A 23,859-nucleotide genomic window follows, 5' to 3' on the forward strand; every position below is an offset into this window, starting at 1 on the left:
TAGGGTCACAGTTGACTATAAATATGTAACCCTAATAAATCTTTTGGATTCTTTTGAAGCTTGGCTCGAGGCTCATGATTTAATTAGGGCAATTGCCGGAACCCTGAATGGGAAAGGGATAGAGGCTTTCTAAGTATGCGGCATCCACAGCATTGGTTTTAAAAAATTTGAGAGGTTCACAGTGAAGGGAGTCCTCCAGAAACTCCATGTACTCACCCCCTGTATCTCACAGCCGGGTATACCTTCAGTGTGGCACAAAGGGTTGCGATTTGTTCGGCCAAGCGTTCCAGAATTGGATTCTTCATTTGGACTTTGTGAGGGCTGTAAAAGTTCTGGAAGGAGTCCCCTGAATTCAGGGAGTAAACCTTTAGTAGGCATCACAAGGGTGTGGGGGAAAAAAGAAAGAAAAGGAGCTGAAACGCTCAAGTGGAAGTGGCTCAAACGCAATACTTTCCCTTGTTTGCCTTACCCACCTAGGAAGGATGAAGGAAACCAGCTATCTAAAATGCAGGAGGAAGTCCGTCTGATGTCTAATTCCAATCGTCACCTTGAGGTGCTACGTGTTTGTCGGAATATATCATACACACCCTGGTTTATAGCGCAGTGTATTGTCCCTACGTGTACATTTTGTGTTGTGCAAATTTTAAAAACCCGGTAAAAATAGAAGAAAACAAAATTGAGTGATGAATGGCTGAGCAACCAAGTTTATGCCTTGCTTATCGAAGAGAAGGATCAGAGGGTACAGGTGTGGAAAGGGAACTTCATGAGGACAGTGGTGACACCCAAGCAGGAAAAGCCCAAAGGGATCAGGCCAGCCATAAAACAAACTTGCATAGGAAAAGAGATTTAATAAAAGGTATTGAAAGAAGCCCCCTAGACAAAAGCCAAGTAATTAAGAAAGCTAGGGAAACAAGAAAAAGAAATCCCTTACAAACAACAAGTCATGCCAAATCAGCAAAACAAATAGACAAAAGACACTAAATAAATTCCATAGCAGACAGGAGATTGCCACAAAACAAATATAAGAAAACATTAGGATGAAACTGATAATCCAATCAAACCACCCCGCGGAGTTTACCCTCCGGCGGAAATGAAGACAACCCCCGACAGGATTTAAAACATTAAGAAATACAAACACAAGCACACACACACAAAAGGAGAAAAGGTATAAAAATCAGGGGTTTATTATACAAAGATGGCTAGTCCCAGGAAGCAGACTTCTTGCTATCTCTTGCCTTCCTGAAAAATAAACCAGCTTCCAAGCAGTTGTCTTGTCCTTGCACCGGAGTTCTCCCAGCAGGAAAATCGAGCCCTCAGAAGAAAGGCATTTTCCAGCCTTTCAACACAGGATTGCTGTCTTCCAGTACTTGAGGGTCTCTCACAAACAAGAGGGGATTGACCTATTCTGCAAAGCAACCAAAGGCAGGACAAGAAATAAGGACGGAAGCTTGTTAAAGAGAGATCCAACCTAGAACTAAGAAGAAATTTCCTGACAGTGAGAACGATTAATCAGTGGAACGGATTAATGGAACACTGATTGATTGAGCACCCTGTTCTGACCCAGCTCCCCAAACATGAGAAACCCTCTGAAGTTAACTCAAAGATTCCTTTATGACTAATATGTTAATTGGTTGGATAATCAAATGTTTGCAAGGAAGCGACCAGCTCAGAAAGCACCAAGAACACCACAGAATTTTATTTCTCCCCTCACTTACAGAAGATTCTTTTCAATAAAGTGGCAATCAATGCAAACTCCCAAACAATTCCTCATTTTTTTATTATTATTTCTACCTTCTCCATACATAACTGCTGCAGCAGAATGTGGGGGAGATCTGTCTGAGTGACTGGCAATCTGGTGTTCACAAGGCTGCTTGGATTTTCAAAAACATCCAAGAACGACAGAGACACTGAATTATAATGCGGTAGGAGGAAAGCGGCTACAAATCCACAAGGATGTTTTCTCTTCCAGCCACCACCAATCCATAAGGTTCCATCTCTACCAAGTCTCACCACCGCATCCAGCTTTGAGCCCAGCCTTCTCTGACTGCAGCAAGAAGCACAGGTCACAACATGGAATAGGGATCAGGGTTAGGGTTAGAGTTAGGGTTAAGGTTAAGGAAAATGTATGGGTTAGGGTTAGCAGCAATGCCTAACTATTGAAGCTCAGATTTCAAAGTTAAGCCCATTTTCATGTTCTGTGGGGTGGGAAACATTCAACATCCACATGATATTCGAATGCAACATTTCCTGAGAAGTTATCTCAAAATGGAAGGTCGAACTCAATTTAGCAGCATTGACTAACTTGAAGAGCTCGGATTTTTAAATTAAGCGCATTTTCATGGTCCGCGGCATGGGAAACATTGAACATCCACATGATATTCGGATGCCAGTTTTTTCTGAGAAATTATCAGACCTCAAAATGAAAGGTTGAATTCAATTCAGTAGCAATGCAAACTTTTGAAGAGGAACTCAGATTTCAAAATTAAACTCGTTTTCATGTACTGCGGGGTGGGAAACATTCAACATCCACATGATATTCAGATGCATTTTCCTGGGAAGTTATCACATCTCAAAATAGAAGGTTGAACTCAATTTAGCAGCAATGCATTACTTTTGAAGAAGAGCTCGGATTTTGAAATTAAGCTCATGAATGTTTCACACCCCGTAGAACATGAAAATGATTTCAATTTCAAAATCTGACCTCTTCTTCAGAAGTTTGCATTGGTACTAAATTGAGTTCAACCTTCCATTTTGAGGTGTGATAAGTTCTCAGAAAAAACTAGCATCCGAATTTCATGTGGATGTCAAATGTTTCCCACCCCGCAAACCACCAAAATGAGCTTAATTTTGAAATCCGAGCTCTTCAAAAGTTAATGCTGCTAAATTTTGTTCGACCTTCCATTTTGAGACATGTGGTTGTTCAACGTTTCTCACACCGCTGAACATGAAAAAGCTTAATATTGAAATCCGAGGTCTTCTTGAAAAGGTATGCATTGCTGCTAACATGAAAATGAGCTTAATTTTGAGCTCTTGTTCCAAAGTTCTGCCTTGCTGCTAAATTGCGTTCGACCTTCCATTTTAAGATCTGATAACTTCTCAGGAAAAGTTGCGTCCGAATGTGATGTGGATGTTGAATGCTTCCCACCCCGCAGAATATGAAAATGAGCTTAATTTCCAAATCCGAGCTTCAAAAGTTTGCATTGCTGCTAAATTTTGTTCGACCTTCCATTTTGAGATCTGATAACTTCTCAGGAAAAGTTGCATCCGAATATCATGTGGATGTTCAATGTTTCACACCCCGTACAACATGAAAATGAGCTTAACTCCGAATTCCGAGCTCTTCTTCAGAAGTTTGCATTGCTGATAAATTGAGTTCGACCTTCCATTTTGAAAGGTTATAACCTCAGAAAAAACTAGCATCCAAATATCATGTGGATGTTGAATGTTTCCCACCCCGTAGAACATGAAAATGGGCTTAATTTTGAAATCCGAGCTCTTCCCTTTCATTCTACCACACCACACACAACACACACACACACACACACACACACACACACACACGCAGACACACAGACACCCCTCTGTTCTTACCTTCTGTTCCTGGGCTTGCTTTTTGCTGGCCACCTAGTACAAACTTATTTACTTTCTTGGTGTTAAATTCAGTAAACTTGGAGGCAAATACCCATAGATTCCTGAAAGGAGGTGAACAGCTATTTTAATTTTCTCTTTTTAGGAGCTGGGCCAGAAGCTCAGACTTTTCATGCCGGAGGAAAGAGATGCCCCAAAGAAGCAGTGATGGAGAGATGCTTTCTTCTGGGGCCCAAAAGTTCCCTCTTACACAAAAATGTCTTACTTCAAACTTGAGTGATGAAGACTCCCAAGATAAAGTCTGCAGAGTTTGATGCAAGCATGGCATGACCAGTCTGCTACTTTTCTTGACTACTGCAAATGCCGGTATTGTGGTTTTCTAGGGGTTTGGACTAAAATGTGGATTTTGTTTTTAACACTCATATTTAACAACATATCTCCACATAGGGGAATTCAACAATTGGAGACGGCATCTCATTCGAGGCATTGCAGCAGGTATTGAAGGGGAGTTGGACTGTTTGCCTGTGGCTATGTAGAGATTCTAGGCGATTCCTCTTTTAACTCCATCCCCAGGTTCTGCCTCTTCTTCCCTAGACCTCCAAACTCAAAAAGACTCCTGACTCGCAAATCTGACTGCAACATCTGGACAAGAGAGAGGGAGGGACGGAGGGAGGGAGGGAGGGGGAGAGAGAGAGATTGCAGAATTGGTGGCCAGGCAAATCACCGCCTCCATTCTTCAAGAACTTCCTGTTCAGGGTGGATTTTCAAACATTCAGCCATGTGGTCTCCTACCTTGAGCAGGCAACTCCGACTTTGCTCCAGCTGCTCTTCCTCTCTAATGGCTTTTTTTCTGGCTCATCCAGATGCTTCAGGGACTTCTTCACTGGGCTCATCAGCTCTTTGCACTTGGGAGACAGAAAAAGCAAAGCTCCATGTGAGTTGCACATCAGAAGGAAGGCGAGGAAAGGGAGACCCCGATTGAGGCAACCTTTTGAGGCTAGGGGCCCATTTGAATCTGGGGGAGGGGATCTGCTTTGGGCACCCTCTCAAAATGGCAGCCAGAGGAGTCTTCCCTGTTCCCAAGACAAGTCACCAGGCTACAGAGAGGACAACGTTGGAGTGGGAGGTTCCACTCTTGCAAAGCAGACTCTCTCTTTTCATCCCATTCTCAGAAGATCTACAATTCTCCTGTGTTAAATTGGTTGTGGGAAAAGTCCTTTTCCGTTGAGATGAACCTGCCAGGGACCGTGTTTGGCTTTCCAGCATGTCAGCCACCTTAACTGAGAAGGGGAAGAAAGTGAGAGGGCGAAGGAGCCTGAGGTGTATCCAGAGAAACACCTGGAGCCACACGGTCTCAAGCCCCAGGTGACTGGGCAAGACCAAGCAAGTGAAAGCGATCCAGAGTTCAGGATGGGATTTAACGCTCGTCTGGGGGGGGGGCTAAAATCTTGGAGATGGTGCGAGAGGTTCCCCACCTTTCTTGAGGCAAATTCATTCAGGTGGAGGAAGGGAGCTTTTGTTTCGATCCAGAGGAACCGATCATTTCATGAAAGAGGCAGCCCTTGACTTACAACCATGAGAAGCTACAGCGGCACTGAACCAAGTGACTTATGACCCTTATGGCCGTTGCGGCATCCTCCTGCCACTAAGAGATGGCAGGGGGGTGTTTGAGGTGCCGGCCCCGCAGGCTCACCCCATTGACTGTCGCACTACTCCAAAACCAGTGCCTCGAATACGGCAGCACATTGGGGAAATTAGAGCAAAGCCGCCGCGACCACATTCGAGGCACCGGCTCTGGAGTGGTGCAACAGTCAATGGGGTGAGCCTGCAGGGCCGGTACCTTGAAGGCCCCCCTTGTCAGTCTGTGCTCCATTCAAAATCCAACAAAGAAACACTCAGACTCCAATGGTTAGAGCAAAATTTTTTCTTTTACTGAATTTCAAAGTGGAAACTACAGGGAAGATTCTGAATCTAAAGAATTTGGCGCGCAGATCACATATACAAAGGGATGGAATTGTTCCCACCCCCCAAAGTCCAAAAGACTCTTCCAATTAAAAGTTCTGAATATGATCATGTGGGCATCTTCAGGTGGTGATGAGGCCTCTGTCTGTTGACCTTGACATATTTTGACAAAACTTTGCAGCTGCGCAAAAGGAAAGAAAGCTAGGCAAGGAAATAGAAACTTAAGGACAAGAATTTATGCTCCCCCTCCTCCTCCTCATCTACATCACAGGAATGTAACACCTCCAGCTTTCTTCCCCTCCAATTCCCCCCTCCCTCCGTTACTAATGACAGCTGAAAGAGAGCAGTGAGCGTAGCAGTAGAAAAGATGTAGAAGCGATCTTGAGGCTGACACCCCTACTGCCTCTTACTGCCCCTCTGACGGCCCCCTTGGGGACGCTAAGAGGTGGCAGGGGGCATTCGAAGCACTGGCAACACAGGCTCACCCCATTGGGAAGAGAGTTTAAAAGAGATGCAAGCTGAGTGCGATGTCTGCTGGGAGCAAACGTGAGTTTATCTTGTGTTGACTTTGCTTATCTGTGTTCCTGGCGTCTTCCCAACCGTGTTGAGTTATTGCCATGCCTTCAAGTCTGGAATTCCTTCTCCTGCCCTGCTGAACTGATGACCTCCTCTTGCCTTGATTGCACTTCTAGTTACAGTGTTCGTTGACCACGTTTTGGTCTAGATTCTCTGCAGCCAAAGGCTGTTCCTGGGAGAGTTTTCCTCCAGCCCAGAAGGTAACCATGATATTGGGGGCAAAGTTGGAGCTAATAAAGGGACTCCTACTGATTATCTGACTGGGTTGCCTTTGGGCCACGCCCCTTTGGGTCATCACGGTTAAAAGGGGCAGGTGTGAATGCAGCCACTGGGGAAGAGACCGGGTTCAGTGGGTCATGTGGATCTCACAAGAGTCAGTCAGGTGGTGTGATAGTTGAATCCCAGGGGGTCCTGAGTTCTAGTCCTGCCTGGGGTGCCAGGCCAGCTAGGACACTCTGGACCAGCCACTCTCTCAGAGCCCTGGGAAAGAGGCATTGGCAACTGCTTCTGAGCAGTTTCCCCTGGGGGCTTCCGGGCAACCTTCCCACCCAGCTGGGCAAGGCTGACAGGCCTCTCTGGGCCTGGCTTCTTGCTCACTGGTCAAGCGGCCTCCAACGGGCTGGATTCGGAGAGGATTTGGCAGTGGGCTGTGCTGTGAGGAAGGGGGCACACAGGGGTCCTGCAGTGCCAGGGGGATCTAGTGAGGGCAGGGAGGGAGGGGGGCCTGGGGGAGAGGTTGTTTCACTTCTGATAGCCATAAGAAACCATGGTTCCTGCATTCTGCAAGCTAGCCAATGACTGAGGGTCTCTTCAGGGGTCTTTGTTCTTCCCCAAAATGGAGGCAGGATGTGGAGAGGGGCTGGTCTGCATCCGAGTTTTTCAAACTTGAGGAGGAATGGACTTCAACCCCCAGAGTTCCCCTCCCAACAATGCATGGACTTCCTCATGCTGGGCAGGGAACTCTGGGAATGAAAGTCCCTTCATCTTCAACTTCCAACTTTGGAAAATGCTGGTCTCCCTTCTTCCCTTTTGTGAGGCGTTAAAGCCCTGCACGAAGACTTGGCTAACTCACAGGTTGCTCAATCTTTTCTCGGTCTCTCCCTCCCTCCCTCTCCCACTCTCCCTTCCTGGCAACCCCGGATCCCCCTTGGAAGACAGGGAGGAAGAGCGCCCCCTGTGGGAAGGGTGAAGCAGCACTCCAGCGGGACTCCAGTAGGGGGTGGCAGAGGCCTCGCAGCTGGTGGACTTCTGCCACTGTCGGGCAGTGCGAAGGGAAAGGGAGGGATTTGGAGAAGGCGGGAGGGGGGCTCCAGGCGCACTGCCAGCCAAGCTGTTGAAGAGAACAGCGCCCCTTTGGCCTGCTCCCTCCGGCGGCTCCTCTCCAGCCTTTCAGCGGTGCTTTGCCCCCCCCGCCCTGCCACGTTTCCCCCTCGTTCCCACCCTTTCTTCAAGGCCCCCCCAAGCACTCTCCTCCCCCTGCCACATACACCCCCGCCCAGACCCCCCAAATGCTTTACCCTTAGCAGTGCCCCCCAGCTCCCCTCCCCGATAGACAGCCCGGCTCTCCCACTTCTCCTTGCCCGCCCCGCTTCCTTGGCCCGGACCAGCCACAGCCGCCTCCTGGGACCCCGAAATCCTCATTCCCCTCCTCCACCTGTCCACCAAGACCCCTCACCACTCCTCTCTGAGGGGAGCTGGAGCTCTCAGCCCACCTCCCCGCGCTCTTTCTCAGTGCCTGTCTGGGTAAAAGGCACCTTTTCTTTTTTTAAAAAAAGAAATTTTATTAATTTTCAATGAACAAACATACACAAGTGTTCTGTCCCACTTGTATCCACAGATGAAACTTCAAGTTATATAGTTCAAATACTTTACGTAAACAAAACCAGAGGCAGAAGATTCAATTGCTCTGTTATCACAGTCCTTTGGCAATCCTCCTAGAATCTGTCCGACAATTCTGTAAAGTTTGTAACTCACAATGCAGTAAATCAGATGCAAGTCTTTCCAAGGCAAGATTCACTTTGTTTCCAGCAAATATTTCAAAGTCGTGCGCTCCCTTATATCCTCTAAGAAAGGGCGTGTCAGTCTCATTAATTAATCCTTTGCTGGACGTCTCTTTTCTAATTGAGATTGACGTCTCAATCTTCTCCTAGTTCTGGCATCCAGCCAGCATCCGGCAGTTTCATCACAGCTTGAATCCTCTGATACACTTTCCTGATTAACAGTTAACACCTGAGGTTTAATTAGGGAAGTAGTTTCAGGGGAGAGAGTGGCCTCTGAATCTTCCAATAAATCAGGCTCATATCTCGAATCCCACTCCTCTCCCACTACCTGACTCCACTCCAAGTCACTTAATAATGCAGGCTCAAATCTCAGTGCCAGATCGTCTTCCTTGCTCGAACCCACATCTGCTGACTGATCAGGTTCAATCTCAGAGTCACAACACACAAGCAATACATAAAACTTCTTTTTGGAAAGCGGCTTGGTCCCGGGTTACATCTTTTGGTACAGACATGTAAATCAAGTTCATGCTCACTTTATATATCATTTCATATCTTATTTACCATTCTGTATTTTTTATACGGCTTCTCCCCTCTTTTCACTCTCTTAATTCTATCTTATTTATTTCATCTCAATTTAAATCATTATGTTATATCTTTTGTCCGTTTTGTTTCAATTATCTATTTTTCTTTTCTCATTAACACAATATTTCTCCTGTAATCACTGATTGAAGTGTGATGCCTTTATATCTTTCCCCTAAATTTAACACTTAAAATAATATATAATTTTCATTCTGATTCTGCTTAGCACATTCTAAAGCTATATACTACATTTTAAAATAGAAAAATAATAAGTTTATAATATAATTAAAACAATAATCCATAGCAAATTAAACTCTATCATTAAATCTTAAGCATTTTACACATTCCCTTTAATATTTTATTAAACCATATAATGATCCAGTTTTCTAACATTGTTTCAAATAAAAATACAATACAGTCTTATGTACTTTTGCAGAATCTCTTTTGTAGTTATATTTTTACCCATTATCTCTGAAAAAATCCTGTTTCTTTACACCTTGTTTCAAACCTTTATAACTTCTCTTCCCCTTTTCTCTTCCTCTCTTCTCTGATCTAGTCTTTTTACCCCCCTGTCTCTTGATCTCCATTCTCTTAGTTTCCACTCTCTTCTGTATTTCTCTTTTCTGTTGCTTCCTGACATTGTATCAATTTTTTCACCTTATTTTTCCCTTTTTTGGTTGTTTTTTTAAGTTTTAAATTCTCTATTCTGTTTCCCCTCTTTCCCTTTTCTTCCCCAACTAAAGTTGTTTGTTCATTAAAGATGGCTTCTTCTTCATCCCAGCCTTCTTGTTCTTGTAATTTCTGATAGGTAGAAATCATCATTTCTAAGAAATGAAAAACAGTTCCAGAAGAGCCCTTCCCTTCTTGTTCCTCTTCTTTTAGCTTTTTAAATTCCATTTTCAGTTCTTCAACAGATAATGCCATTGTGAAAACTTTTTTAGACAACCCAAAAGTTTTTAATCTTTCAAATAATGATTTTGAAAAGTCCCAAAGTCACCAAGCAATCCAAATAAACACAAGCTATTTCATTTAGCACTTTCTTCTTTTTAAACTTTCTCTTCCTGGGGTACAGTTCAATTGTAAAGTTCCAAAGTATATCTTTTAGAAGTCTTATTACAATTCAACTCTGATCTTATAAGCTCCAAGCAGCCTCCTCCAGCAAAGTCTTAATATTAATTCTGTACCTCTCCCTTCCCACTTATAGCAAAAATAAATAAATAAATAAATTCCAATGTTCAGAAATCTTAATGTCCCCTTGGCTTTGATTTTCAAATTTAATTACCTTGATGCCAAAACGTGTTTTTCTGATTTCCATCTGCTATTTCCGTAGGGAAGCAGAGTGAGAGAAAACAAACTTTCCCTTTTAAACTTTCTTCTGCCACTTTTTACGATCTTCTTTGGGAACAATGTATCTTTAATGAAGTTAAGTTTGCAGGGTGTTTAGATGTTATTTGTTATCCTGGTTCAGCCAAAACCTTTCACTTTCTCAGCTTCCTCCTGCACTTTCTTGTCCGGATGAAAGCTTCTTTGTGGCAGCCATTGCTGACCGCCACTCCACCGCTTTTGGAAAAGGGAGTAAAGCCAGCTGAGGAGGGGGATTGCGATTCCCCCAGACCCCTGTTGGGTCTCCCCTATCTTCAGTCACCCCTACAGGGTTACTATTAACCCCCAAATCCAGCTGGATAGGGGGTACTCCAGCAGCGAACGCAGCAGGAACCCCGCACGATCGCGGATTCCTGCCACCGCAGCCCTGCAAATCGGAAGTCAAAAGGCACCTTTTCTTTTGAGCATCTCATCCAATCACAGTGCTCCTTGTTCCTTTGGGTCTGTGGTAGAACTAGGAGAACAATGGTTGTAATGACGGCGCCCGATGTTAGTCTCTTCCAAAGAGGCTCCGTTGTACAATGAGGAGAATAACGGTCATAATCGGGGTGTAAAATATGATGGATATTTTAAAAAAAGACCCGACACAGACATTGCACTGTTGCTGTAGAAATGGAACTTGATGTAAGACAAAGGAATAAAATAATTTTTAAAATCCATGCAAGTTCATAGCCTCCAGCATGTCTTATAATGGATTCCATAGTAAATGTTTTGCTGTGTGGAAAAAGCACAAAAAGCCACAAACACAATTCCCTAAATAATGGGGGGGGCTGCTGAATCCCCCGGGGGAGCCTCTTCCTCAGCGGTGGGGCTGCTCTGGAAAAGGGGCGCCAGGCGATCTGCCTGGATGGCGGTCCTGGAGGGAGGAGACCTGGAGGCAGCCCCCCTCTGGCTCGGAGGGGCACCCAGGGAGGGACTCTCAGAGAGGAGGGGGAGGCTCCTGCAGGTATCCCAGCCCCGTCCTGTCCCTGGCCTTCCAAGCGGTGGGCAGCGGCTTCCGGGCCCTGGGGGATCATCTGGATGGCCTCGCAGGCATGGGCACGGAGGCCTTCTGGGGTGGGGTGGGGGGTCCTCCTGTCGCTCAGGCAGGGTGGTTCTGGGTGACTGAAGCCCGCGGAGGTTGGACGGGGAGGAATCCACCCCACCTGAACCCCAATGCAAGGCAGGTTTCTTTCCCCGGAGTGGCTTCTCTCCTCTCTCTCTGCCTCCGAGGCTCCCTCGCCTCCTCCGGGGTTGCCACCTGTGGTTGGCGGGATGAAGAAGGGCCCAACTCTGGGGGGGAGATGTTGGGAGCCACGGCGACCTGCCAGCCCCACAGCCAGGGTGAAAGGCAGGAGTCGAGGGACCCCCAGCTGCCCCTCCTGGCTGCTCAGCCCCGCTGCCCCTAGAGGAGAGACTGGGGGGGCAGAGAAGGCCGGGGGTCCTTTCAGAGCATTTGGGGGGGAGTTGGGAGCCCTTGGCAGAGAAACGGGGGGAGGGGGGTGACACTTGACCCCCCTCCCAAGAGTTTCTTTATTGAATCACAAGGCATTCTTAAGGTATAACTCACAGTTATGTCAAGATTCATCTAATGTCTAAATCTTTGCATAGCTGACTTCATAGTGTGAAAGTATAGTGATCTTCATCCCATAATGATAGAGCAAAGGGTGAGACTCCAGCACGTTGCTGGGGTCCAAACAAGAGTAAAGGCAACTCCCCCAACCCAACCAAGGGTCAATTCAGTGACCAATCAGGATTACAGATGTGACCACATGACATGAACTACATTTCCCATGATGCATTAACTACATTTCCCATGAGACATTCCCTTAAGGGGACAGCTCCCAATTCCCAATTAACTATATACTGTCTGGACAACACAGTCCAGTTGCTTTCATGGTGTGGAGACAATAACTTGGTCCTCAACACCAATAAGACCAAGGAGCTTATAGTGGACTATAGAAGGAACAGATCAGACCTCCAGCCCTTGTTTATCAATGGAGACCGAGTGGAGCAAGTGGCCAGTTTTAAATTTCTGGCTGTTACCCTAAAAGAGGACCTGACCTGGGTGCTCACATTGCAGCCCTGGTCAAAAGGGCCCAGCAGAGATTATACTACCTGGGACTTCTCAGGAAACAACCACTGAATGGAAAACTGCTGGTGACCTTCTGCCGCTGCACCATAGAGAGCATTTTAACTGACTGCACCTCTGTAGGGTTTGCCAATTGCACCGGGGCAGATAGGACAGCACTCCAGAGGGTGAATGTCATTGCCCAGAGGATCATGGGTTGCCCTCTCCCCTCTTTGGAAGAGCTTTAGAGCATGGTGTCTGTGGGGAGAGCAGGGAGCCCCCTTCAGCCCCCCCTCCAGACAGGGAGAAGCTCCCCTTGTGGTCCAGGGGGCTCCTTTCCTCTCTCCAGCCAATCGCAGTCATCTAGGATCTCTTTAGGGGAAAAATACCTCCAGATTAAAGGGAGTTTGGGGGATGCAGCTGCCCCCCCCCCCCCAGATAAGCCGCCTTCCACCAAAGTCAGTCCTGGCTGGGCTGGTTCTTCCTCTGCTTTGCAAAGGGGGGGGGGGTTTCCCTCCTTTCTCTTGGCCAGAAAGGGTCCACATTCTTGGGCCTCTGCCCATCTGCTCTGTCCCTTTGGGCAGCTCCAGCTCTCCTCCTCCTCCTTCCGGGTCCCTGGCTGAGAGGGGCGTCCCAAGTGCCTGGGATCCGGCCACTCCAGGCTGGCTCTTCAGGGCCACGGAAGCCTCCCTCACATGGCCCCGGGGGGTGGGGGTGGAGGGGGCCTTGCCAGGGTTCCCGGCCTTGGAGCTGGGCAGAAACGGCCCTTCCCAGCCCTCTCCCACCCTCTGGGCCTCCCACCTGCGGAGGGGAGGGGGATCCAGGCTGAGTCTCGGACTGGACTCACCCACCAGCCTCACAGTCCAGCTGAAGGGCCGGAAAGGCAGATGGACACACACACACACACACACACACAGAAAATGGGGGGGCGAGACTGGTATCCCCCACTCCCAAAACGCCCCCTCCCAGTCTGCGCATGGGACCCCCAGCAATGCTGCCACCAGCTGCTCCCCTGCAGGTAAGTCCTGGATTGTCTGGGGGAGGGGAGGGGAGGACAGTGGCCACCCCCCCTTTTGCTTGACATTTGTGGGGAGACCCCTAAAGGAGAGATTCCTTCCCGGGCCTCCCAAAGAGCATCCAAATGTTCATGGCATCAAGTGGGAAAGAAGCCTCAAAGGAGAGAAACTCCTGCACTGGCTGCGATTGGGGCTCGGAGGGGATAGGAACCCCCCCTCCTTGCGAGCCCCCCGCCCCACTCCAGCCTGCCCTCTGGCGGGACCCCCTTCCTGGGGAGGCTCCTCCCTGCCAGACCCTCTTGCAGCCTCTTGGACCAGGGGGAGGCTGGGGGGGGCGCATATCTAGGTGCAAAGGGTGGGGGGAGGACACAATGTACCCGGGAAGAAGCCCTCCCCCACTCTTCCCCCGCCCTGGGACTTCCCATCAGGCTGGGGAGTGAGAGAGGCAGAGGCGCATGCTCAGTCCCTTTCTTGAGGCTCGCAGGCCGCCTGCGGAGGGCGCCCCCTGGTGGTCCCAGCCAGCCACGTCAGCTCCCCTTGCGAGAGGGAGGCAGGAGTGGGACGCGCCTTTGCGCCCCAATCCCAGCGTCCTTGAGACCAGACGGGTGCGGGGAGGGGATGATGGGACACAGAGGAGCTCAGCCCTCGAGAAAGGCCCAGGGACGCCCTGTAGTCGTACTTCGTGGGTGATAGAGAATTCGTATCTCTCATCTCCGCCTGCCAGAGTGCAGCGCAAGGGTTAAGCCCAGAGAGTTGTGACATCCTAGAGCGGAAAGGAGGACCCGCTTCCTTCCGTGTGGAATTCTCTCCTCCCCCCCGTACATAAATCACTGCGGGCAACATTCTCTCACGCATGCTCTGTTCGCCCTCTGAAGCCGCCCAGGGTTGGAGGCTTCAGGATGGGCGGGAGGGGGTCGCAGGAGGCAATCCAGCTTTGCTTTGCTCCCTCTCCCCGGGACTTGAAACAATCTGGGAACAATGTATCTTCAGCAAATTTTAAGTATCAGGATACTTTCTCTGTTGCTTTGTCCTGGGCAGCAAAGATCACTTTCACTTCTTCACAGCTCCTCCTGCACTTTCTTTTTCCGGCTGAGCTCTTCTATGTGGCAGCCATTACTGACCGCCACTCAGCTGCCTTCGGAAAAGGGGATTTACCTGGCTAGGGAAGAGAGATGCGATGTCTCTCGTCCCTGCCAGAGCCCCCCTGTCTTCACCACCTTCTACGAAGGTGGCTTAGCCCCGAAGCCAGATGGCTCGGGGCACTCGGGCAGTGAACACAGGCAGAAAACGTGCATAGTCATGGATTCCTGCCTGCACCGAGCACTGCAGACCGGAAGAATCCAGCTATTATTTCTTTTTAACACGTTCAACTTCAGCATTTAATTATGCCTATTTAGTGCCAAAATCCAAATAGTTCCCCTGCCTTTTTTTCTGATGTAGAGGCCAGGCAAGTTCTGGGAAGAGGGAAACCCAAGTCCCATGTTCCACTGCCACTTTTTTTCAAACATGGGGCACTCAGGTGAAAAGCAAAGCCCACATCCATAGAGAGGGCTAGGAAAGAGGAAGGGATTTGAGTGAGGCCCCCATTTCTGGGAAGAGACTAACCTGGTTTATGAGTCCCCGGTTGAATGCTCAGGGGACGCAGCCCCGGGGTTTCTCCAGCCTCACGTGGGCTCTGTGTCTTTCCAGGAGAGGCTCCTGTCAGGAAGAAGCCAAGCAGGGCCGGGTCTTCAGAGCGGGATCTGGGGTTACCTGGGAGGGAGAGTGGGAGAGGGAGGGAGGGAGGGAAGGAGACACATTGAAAGAAACAAAATAGACTGAGCAACCTGTGAATTAGCCAAGTCTTGGTGCAGGGCTTTAACTCCTCACCTCAGAGAGAAAGGTAGACCAGCATTTTCCAAACTTGGAAGGTGAAGATGAAGGGACTTTAATTCCCAGAATTCCCTGCCCAGCAGGATGAAGTTCATGCATTATTGGGTGGGGAACTCTGGGAGTTGAAGTCCATTCCTCTTCAAGTTTGAAAAACACTCATGCAGACCAACCTCTCTCCACGCGTTGCCTCCATTTTGGGAAACAACAGAGACCCCTGAAGAGACCTTCAGTCATTGGCCGGCTTGCAGAATGCAGAAAACGTGGTTTCTTATGGCCACCAGAAGTGAAACAGGCCACCATGAATTGGACTGACCCTCAATATCCCCTAAAGACCCGGATCCTGGTTTGGGAACCATCCCAGCTGGTTCTGAGCCCCCTCTGGAGCCAAGCCTGGGGACGCCCTGCGAATCCAGCCCCTTCCTGGCCCTTCAGGCTCAGGCAGAGTCACCCAAGCTCCCCGGATCCTGATTGAGGCTCTCCGGCCACAAACCTCCTCCTCCTCCATGGCTGCTGCTCTCTGGCTGGGACCCCTGAGCCTCCACTGGGCCTCCCTTTGGGGCCTCTGCTCAGGGCACGGCTGGGGCTGAGGATGATGGGGGCTGGAGTCCAGGCCTTTGGGAGGCCCGCATGGGTACTCACTCGATCCGGGCAGGACAGAGATCCACCCGGAGGACCTGGAAAAACCCCCTGGGAAGCAGCCCCTCCTTTCTTCCTTCCTCCCAACGCCTGGCAGGAGGGAGAGAGAGAGAGAGAAAGAGAGAGGAAGCTGACCCAGAGAGGGTCACAGCCATGTTCTCCCTTTTTTCTCGGTCTTGGGATCCACCCCCAGCCTTTCTGCCCTGGGGAGCAGCAGCCCCAGTATCCTCAGTCCTGGCCTCACTGGGAATACTGGAAACCAGCATCCAGAACCATTTCTGTGGCTCCAAGCAGGAGACAGAGCATCAAAGTCACCAGTTGATCCTCTGAACACCCAAATCTCTATACAGGTTTGTCCAGACATTGGGGGGGGGGAATCACTGACCCCCCCCTCCACCCCTAAAGCTGCCTCTCTGTCCCATTCCCATTGCCCAATGTTTTTCCCAGAATGCCAAACTCTGATCCAGTTCACACATTCTGCCAACCCCCGTTCGCTCAGCCGTAGTTTACTCCAAGTGTTGCAGCTGCTGAAAACCCCCAAGGAGCCAGAAATGGATCCTAGGAAAAGCTCCCCATCCTGTGTGCAGACAGGCTGAGTTGACCCTCCCACTAGGTAAGTCCACACAATGCCCTTAACCCAGGTTGATGGAAGAGAACTGCAATGTTGGCAAAAGGTGCCAGGCCAAAACCAGATGGTGGCACAGTGTGACGACGATCATAACGTCCCTTTCAGCCAATCCCTCAGAGGTGGGCTTTCTGACTACCTCAGCTGCCCAGACCAGATGGGGGGCTCCTCCTGCCTCCCTCTCCCCAGCCCCTCACCCTCCCTGCCCTCACTAGGGAGGGGGCAGACCCCCTGCAGACCCCCCCTGGCCCTGCAGGACCCCTCCATGCCCCCTCCTCACAGCAAAGCCCCCTGCCAAACCCTCTCCGAATCCAGCCCGTTGGAGGCCGCTTGACCGGCAAGGAGGAAGCCAGGCCCAGAGAGGCCCCTCAGCCTCGGCCAGAAGGGTGGGAAGGTGGTCTGGAAGCCCACAGGGGAGGCCGGCCCAGAGATCTTGGCCAGGCTGCTCAGAAGCGGTTCCATTGCCTCTTTCCCAGGGCTCCGAGAGAGCGGCTGGCCCAGAGCCTCCTAGCTGGCTTGGCACCCCAGGCAGGACTGGAACTCAGCCCTGCCCAGATTGAAGCCCCACCCACCCAACTGACTCCAGTGGGATCCATACAACCCTCCGAACCCAGTCTCTTCCCCAGGGGCCACATTCACACATGCACCTCTTAACCATGGTTTGTTTCCTGAGGTTGAAACTGTTGGCCAAGAAGTCAGTGGATGATGGAGACTCGGAAGGAGATGAATTCCTGGAAGAGAAGTTGAACAAGTGGAGATACACAGGCAGGCCTCGACTTACAACCATTCATTTAGTGACCGATTCAAGTTACAACTGCATTGAGAAATGGGACTTAGGACCATTTTTCACAGTTAATGACCTTTGGAGCATCAAATGCAGAGATCAGAATTCAGGTGCTTGGCCATAGTTTCATGTTTATGACCGTTATGGCTGCGTCTCAAGTCACGTGGTCCCATTTTGCGACCTTCTGACAAGCAAAGTCAGATTCACTTAACAACCGGGTTCTTAACTTATTAACTGCAATGATTCACTTAATGACTGTGGCAGGAAAGGTCATAAAAAGGGGCAAAACTCACTTGGCAGATGTCTCCCTTAACGACAGAAATGTTGGGCTGATTTGTGGTCATAAGTCAAGGACTCCCTGTGTTGGGTACCCTTTTCTTCTGGCGAGGACCCCGTTCACACAACACGCTTGACCAGGCCGGGGTCCTCGAAGCCCCCCAGAGAGAAACCGGAGGTCCACATGGAGCCTCCTCAGGGCCTGTGAGAAACCTTGGATGACCACAGCCTCCCCCTCCTCCCCTCCCCTGGGGTCTCCCTGGGACAAACTCAGAAGTTGGGGTGGGCTCATTCCTGACCGAGAAGGGGCTTCCTCCCCTCTGGGCCTCACCCGGCTTCAGTCAGACACAGCTGGGAACCTCCAGGAGGAGAAGAGAGTCTCATCGCACATCAACCTGGCCCTGAAAAGCCACAGCTTGAGCCCGGAGCCACCCAGGATCTGGTCTGCAGGCCCTGAGTGCAGAATCTGAGGGAGGTTCAGGGGGAGAACTTCCAAGTGGTGGACCTGGTATACGGGCCTTCCTCTGCTCCTGCCTGCCAGGGTGGGCCTGCCTGTCCCTTCAGTTCCCCCCCCCCACACTCAGCCCCCAGTTCCCCCATCATTAGGCATTGTCTTTTGGGCGATGGAAACTCCCCAAGGGCAATCTCCAGCCACTTCAATCGGCCGGTAGAAGCGGCCTTGGGGTGAGCGCACATACACACTCCGCTCGCCACGAGGCCGCTTCTATTGTCTGATGAAAGCTCCCTGAAGGCAGAGTCCCCAGCCCCTTTGGGGCGTGGCGTGGCTGCCCATGTCCCCTCGCCATTAGGCAGTATCTTTCAGGTGATGGAAGCCCCGAGGCCACTTCTACCAGCCGATCGAAGTGGTTGGTGACTGCCCTTGGGGAGCTTCCATTGCCCGAAAGACATTGCCTAATGGCGAAAGGACACAGGCAGCCATGCCTCGCCCCCAAGCAGCTGGGGACTCTGCCTAGAGGGAGCTTTCGTCGGTCAATAGAAATGGCCTCGTGGAGAAGTACTTGCGTATGGGCCGCTCTAGGTGGGGGAGGAAATTAAGTCACCCCCGAAAAGACAGCCTAGCTGTTTTTTCGGGGGTTAAAAAAAAATAAGGTCCAGACTTATTTTGTGAGAAACATGGTAGAATAGATAGATAGATAGATAGATAGATAGATAGATAGATAGATAGATAGATAGATAGATAGATAAATAGATAGATAGATAGATAGATAGATAGATAGATAGATAGATAGATAGATAGATAGATAGATAGATAGATAGATAGATAGATATAGATAGATGATAGAGATAGTTATGGATGGATAAATAGATATAGAGAAAGAAAGAAAGAAAGAAAGAAAGAAAGAAAGGAAGGAAGAAAGAAAGAAAGAAAGAAAGAAAGAAAGAAAGAAAGAAAGAAAGAAAGAAAGAAAGAAAGAAAGAAAGAAAGACAGGGATGGATAGATAGCACCTGCAGAACTTAGAGTCCATTCTTTATTTAAAAAAATAAGAAAAATCAATATATAAAGAATCTAGGTGTATTATAGGAACATGGTAAGATAACACAGGAATAACAAGAAAATAAAAATAAAAAATTCCATCCATTCTATATTTTTCTCCCTATTTACCCAACAATCTAGTCCACAAGTTGTCACTTTCCTGCTTCTTAATGAGCTTTTATCTTAGAATTAATATTGCTAGAAAAGATGGGAAATGAAATTTCACTTCAGGCACAAGCAATTTTAAAAACCGACTGCAATTAAGATCAATATATGGGATTATGACATAAAACAGAATTCCAAACAGGGTCTACTCTTAATCTTGGGCAGAGATCAAGGGTGCTGATTGTCATTAGAAGACAGGCAACACTAGAGTTAAATGGCATTAACTTAGAAGTGGCACCAAACTCCATAGCTCTGAGTGACCTTCCCCAGCAATCTCTGGAGACAAGAGGCCATGTTGAAGGACAGCAGAAGTCAATTCCCTGGGTGCTGAATTCTCTTCCCCAGCATCACTTTCTGGACTTGCCCTGACAGGAAGGAAGGACCACAACCACAACAGAACAATGATCCCAGGGGTGTATGTGTAATTTTTACTAACATGTTTTATTCCAGCCTCTCCTCTGCAGATGGAGCCCAGAAAAAGTTGGATCCCAAGAGGAGAAGTTGCTTCTTGCTGTAATTATGACCATCTGGGCCTTTGAGACCTGTGATGCTATATCTCCAGTTTTTGACTTTGATGTAGGCATTAGACTGAAGCCACATGCAAAGGATCTTGTATCAGAAACGGATAAATTCCTTGGGTGAAGCTCTCTGGGACCAAGTTTTGGGACAGGTACAGGCTCTGCTCTTGATTGCACCTTTCTCTCCTTTGCAGATGAAACTGAGTGATTCTCTGTTTAGATCAGGAAAACCACTGGCACTTCTCAGAGTCTTTGCATTTTTCCAACTGTTCCTGTTGTTTGTGTTAGAAACAGGAAGTGGGTTGATTAATGCCATGAATGATGGACCTCCTGTTTCTGCTGCTGCTGCTGCTGGTGTCCCCATCACTCTGTGGGAAGCTGAGAAGGAAATGCCCATTGAGTTTGGAGCACCAGGGTGGGTACAATCCATGGAGCTTTTACAGGCCTGGAGACCATCTCATTGGTGTGGTCACAACTGAAATATTGGTGTCACCTATAATGTGGCCTTTCAACAGCCCTCCTTCTATACCTTCTCCTTCGTAAGTCATGCAGGGTGATGGAGCTGCACTCCCTCCATGTGCAATTCTAACACTCTCCTTTTCTTCTTATTTCATTTATTTTTGTACCTCAGGACCTGTATAATTTCCTGAATGATTTTGATTTCCACGGTTTCCCTCTTTTGCCTTACTTTGTGGAAGAGAGTAAAATCCAAAGATGGAGTTTTAAGAGAACCTGAATGAAATCCAGATGATTTTCCTTTTTCTTTTCATGCCTGAGTTCATCACTTGAATAATGACCTTTGTTTAAGTAGTGACTGAAACAATTGTAGTTGCCTCTCTCATTTGCATAATTGATCATTCGATTTGGATCAATGTTGGCCTAAGGCTTAGTAGGTTTGTGAAGGATTATATATTTTAAAAACATTTGTTGTTGCTATTGAATATAATAACATGAATATTGTTTTTACAATAGGGAGAGTTCTGCTCTAACAAACACCCTAATTTCAATTTTTGGTATTCAAATGGTCAGCAAGAATTCCCAGCTCCTGCACAATCTCACACTTGGTTACTACATCCATGACAACTATGGAAGCACCTTCCGCACTTCAGATGTCTTGCTGGACATTCTTTCCAGTGGAGAAGCCAATGTCCCCAACTATGGCTGTGGGAGGAAGGAGAACCTCCTGGCTCTGATTGATGCAGCTGCCAGGGACATCTCCATCCAGATGTCAACGTTTGTAGGCACCTACAAAGTCCCACAGGTTTGTGTGTTTTTCTCTATCTGGTAAGGTGAGTGGGGTGGTGGGGATGAACAACAGATCCAATATCTTCATAGAATTCAAGAGCAGCTTTTCAGAATATTAGGGAACATATCAACTATGTTTTAGTCTATTATGTTCATCTTCAAATTGACCATTAAAGAGCCATCAGGTCCCTGTAGAGGATATTCTACTGAATATTCAATTATTGAAAAACTATCCAGGTTTTGAGGTCCTCCATTAGCATGTTCATTTTCACATATCAATAATATCTGCCTTATCCAATTGGAATCAAGTTGGCAATAGTCCTGTCTATGTATAAAAAATATTCAGACCAAGAAGAGTATCTTTGGGATGGATAAAAGGACTTCAGCTCCTGCCCTCAGAGATAATTGTTAATTTACACAATTTCTGCTTTGTATAAATTCAGGGTATATAATTATTGGGTTAAAATTAAAGTGATGAAACAGACATAGTCCCAAAACAGACAAAATTTCAATTAAACACTTATTGGATTGTACAACTGTCAATTTGTGTTAGCAGTTGTGGTCTCTTAGTCTCTTGTACATCAAGAGAAGAAGCTGAAAAATTGCTTCACAAAGAATTTGGGATATAGAAGCTGAGAAAGAGGTTTTAATATTCAAAAATAGCATATAATACAGCCCTATATCTTAGATCCAGACATTTTATCTAACATGTGCTAATTTGAATCTAATCGTTGGAATTGTACGGGTGACACAGAAATTTACATTGCATTTTTTATTGTTTTTTTGCTTAATATGATTTTGCGTTCCATTTTTATATACAATCTCATTAATATTCTGTCTTAAATATTTTAAACCATGACTAAGGAACAAGCTATTCTTTTTTTGAAACAAATTTGATTAATTTTAAAGACAAACAAAACATCATTAAACATTGAAAACATAAAACCTCTTTCCATTGTAAATCTTTACAAGGCAGATAAAACATTATTTTATACCACATAATTCTAATTTACCCCATTTCCATATGAACACATAAATATCTTTTAACAAATTTCTCATTATTTCTCTTTACTCTTATTCAATTACATTTCTTTTCTATATTTATCTGTTATATAGTCATCATATTTATATTTCCCTCTGACTTGTTTGCAATTATTCTCATCTGACATTCCTCCAAGGTTTTATTAATTCTCAGTCAAACCTAAACACACAAAAACATAAAACTTCTTCTTAGAAAGTAGCTTGGCCCCAGATCACCTCTCTTTGTATGGACTTCAATTAAATTCATGCTCATCTTAGATACCATTACCGATCTTATTTACCATTCTATATCTTCTATATAACTCCTCCCCGCTTTTCAATCTTCTTAATTCTATTTTATATATTTCATCTTACTTTAAATCAATATACTTGTATCTTTTGTCCATTCTTTTCCAGTTAACCATTTATCTCATTCTCAATAATAAAAAAAAGAAAATTTCTCCTGAAATCACTAATCGGAGTATGATCTATCATTCCCCTAGATTAACATTTAAAATAACACCTAGATCCCAGTCTGATTCTGCTTAGTACATTCTACCTACTAAATTTTAAGGAAAAAAGAAGAATAAGTCTATAAAATAGTTAAGTACATAATTAAATATTAAAATCTATCATTAAATCATAAACATTTTAATATTTTAATTTATTATATCTTATAACATTCCAATTGTCTATTTCAAAAACAAATGCTACAATAATAAGTCTATAATAACATCAATACTATAGCCCATTAAACTCTATAATTAAACTAAATATTTTAAACATTTCCTTTAATATTTTATTAAAACTTAGAATCTATCATTATTAAACATTTTAATATTTTAATATTTTATTAAATCTTATAAAATTCTAATTTTCTATTTCTAATACAAATACTACAATACTATCATATGTACTTTCTAGAATCTTTTTTTTTAAATTATGCATTACCCTTTATCCCTAAAAAAAATTTGCTTTTCCCCATCTTGTTTTATACCTTTGTGGCTTCCCCCCCCCTTTCCCTTTCTTTCTTAACCCACATAGCCTTTTTACCCCCTCCTCTCCTAACCTCCGCCTTTTTAGCTTCCCCTTTTCCTCTTTTCTTTTGCTTTCTAACATTGTATTGATTTTGCATCTTATTTTGCTCTTTCTTGGGTGTTTTTTTTAGGTCTTAAGTCCTTCCTTTTCCTTCCTCTCTTTCTCTTTTCTTTCTTGATCAAACTTTTTGGTTCATTAAAAATGGCTTCTTCTTCTTCTGCTTCCTCCACCTGTTGTTGAGTTTGCTGGTAAATAGCAAGCGCCATTTCTAAAAAGCGAAAGGCTTCTCCCACAGCATCCTTGCCTTCTTTCCTTGTTTTTCCATATTCTTTTCTTAATTCATCAAGAGCAGGGGTGGGAAATTAATTTCTGTCAGGGGCCACATGGAAAATCAGATCAGCGTTCGAGGGCCGAACCAATTTTATAAAAGGCCATTATAAAGGGCCCATTATAAATTGCAGCAAATTATATATAAGAATATTATATATATATATATATATATATATATATATATATATATATATATATATATATATATATATATATATCTATCTATCTATCTATCTATCTATCTATCTATCTATCTATCTATCTATCTATCTATCTATCTATCTATCTTTGGTTGTTCGGGTTTTCTCCGCGTAAGATTCGAAGTATCTAGGCAACGTTTTGATGAAGTCTCATTCATCATCTTCAGGCTTCTGTCTTCGGCTCTTGCTTCTCAGAGTGATGTGAGATTGCAGCTGCTTCTTCCTTTTAACTGCTAGTGGGGGTGGGACTTGATTGGGTGGGGGCTTGGCTGTGTTCTGATTGGGTGGGGGGTGTTCTCATTGGTAGGGGGGGTTGGCTGTGTTCTGATTGGTTGGGGGGTTGGCTGTGTTCTGATTGGTTGGAGGCGTGTTCTGTTCAGGTGGGGGCTTGGTTGTGCTCAGGTTAGTCTTAGTTGCTGGGGGATTTGAGTTGGTGAGCTGTGATCTTGCTGTTTGGATTCGAGTTCGTGGTCGTGCTGCATCTTCATAGTGGGTGTATA

The 23,859-nt window shown here is 46.5% G+C and overlaps 2 protein-coding genes across 3 annotated transcripts in view; one reads left to right on the plus strand and one right to left on the minus strand.

The window, feature by feature from the left end:
- LOC148123680 (vomeronasal type-2 receptor 26-like) overlaps nucleotides 1-23,859 on the minus strand; it is a 172,298-nt gene that overhangs the window by 66,597 nt on the left and 81,842 nt on the right. The window lies entirely within an intron of this gene.
- LOC148123683 (vomeronasal type-2 receptor 26-like) overlaps nucleotides 14,763-23,859 on the plus strand; it is a 46,056-nt gene continuing 36,959 nt past the window's right edge. Inside the window, exon 1 of the mRNA XM_087919089.1 lies at nucleotides 14,763-16,409. The gene's annotated coding sequence lies outside the window, so the exon portion shown is untranslated. The remainder of the gene's footprint in view (nucleotides 16,410-23,859) is intronic.

The sequence above is a fragment of the Pseudonaja textilis genome, unplaced genomic scaffold (genome assembly GCF_049901715.1).
Source record: "Pseudonaja textilis isolate UNSWEBS1 unplaced genomic scaffold, rPseTex1.2 PTEXSCF25, whole genome shotgun sequence".
In the NCBI taxonomy this organism is placed as follows: domain Eukaryota; kingdom Metazoa; phylum Chordata; class Lepidosauria; order Squamata; family Elapidae; genus Pseudonaja; species Pseudonaja textilis.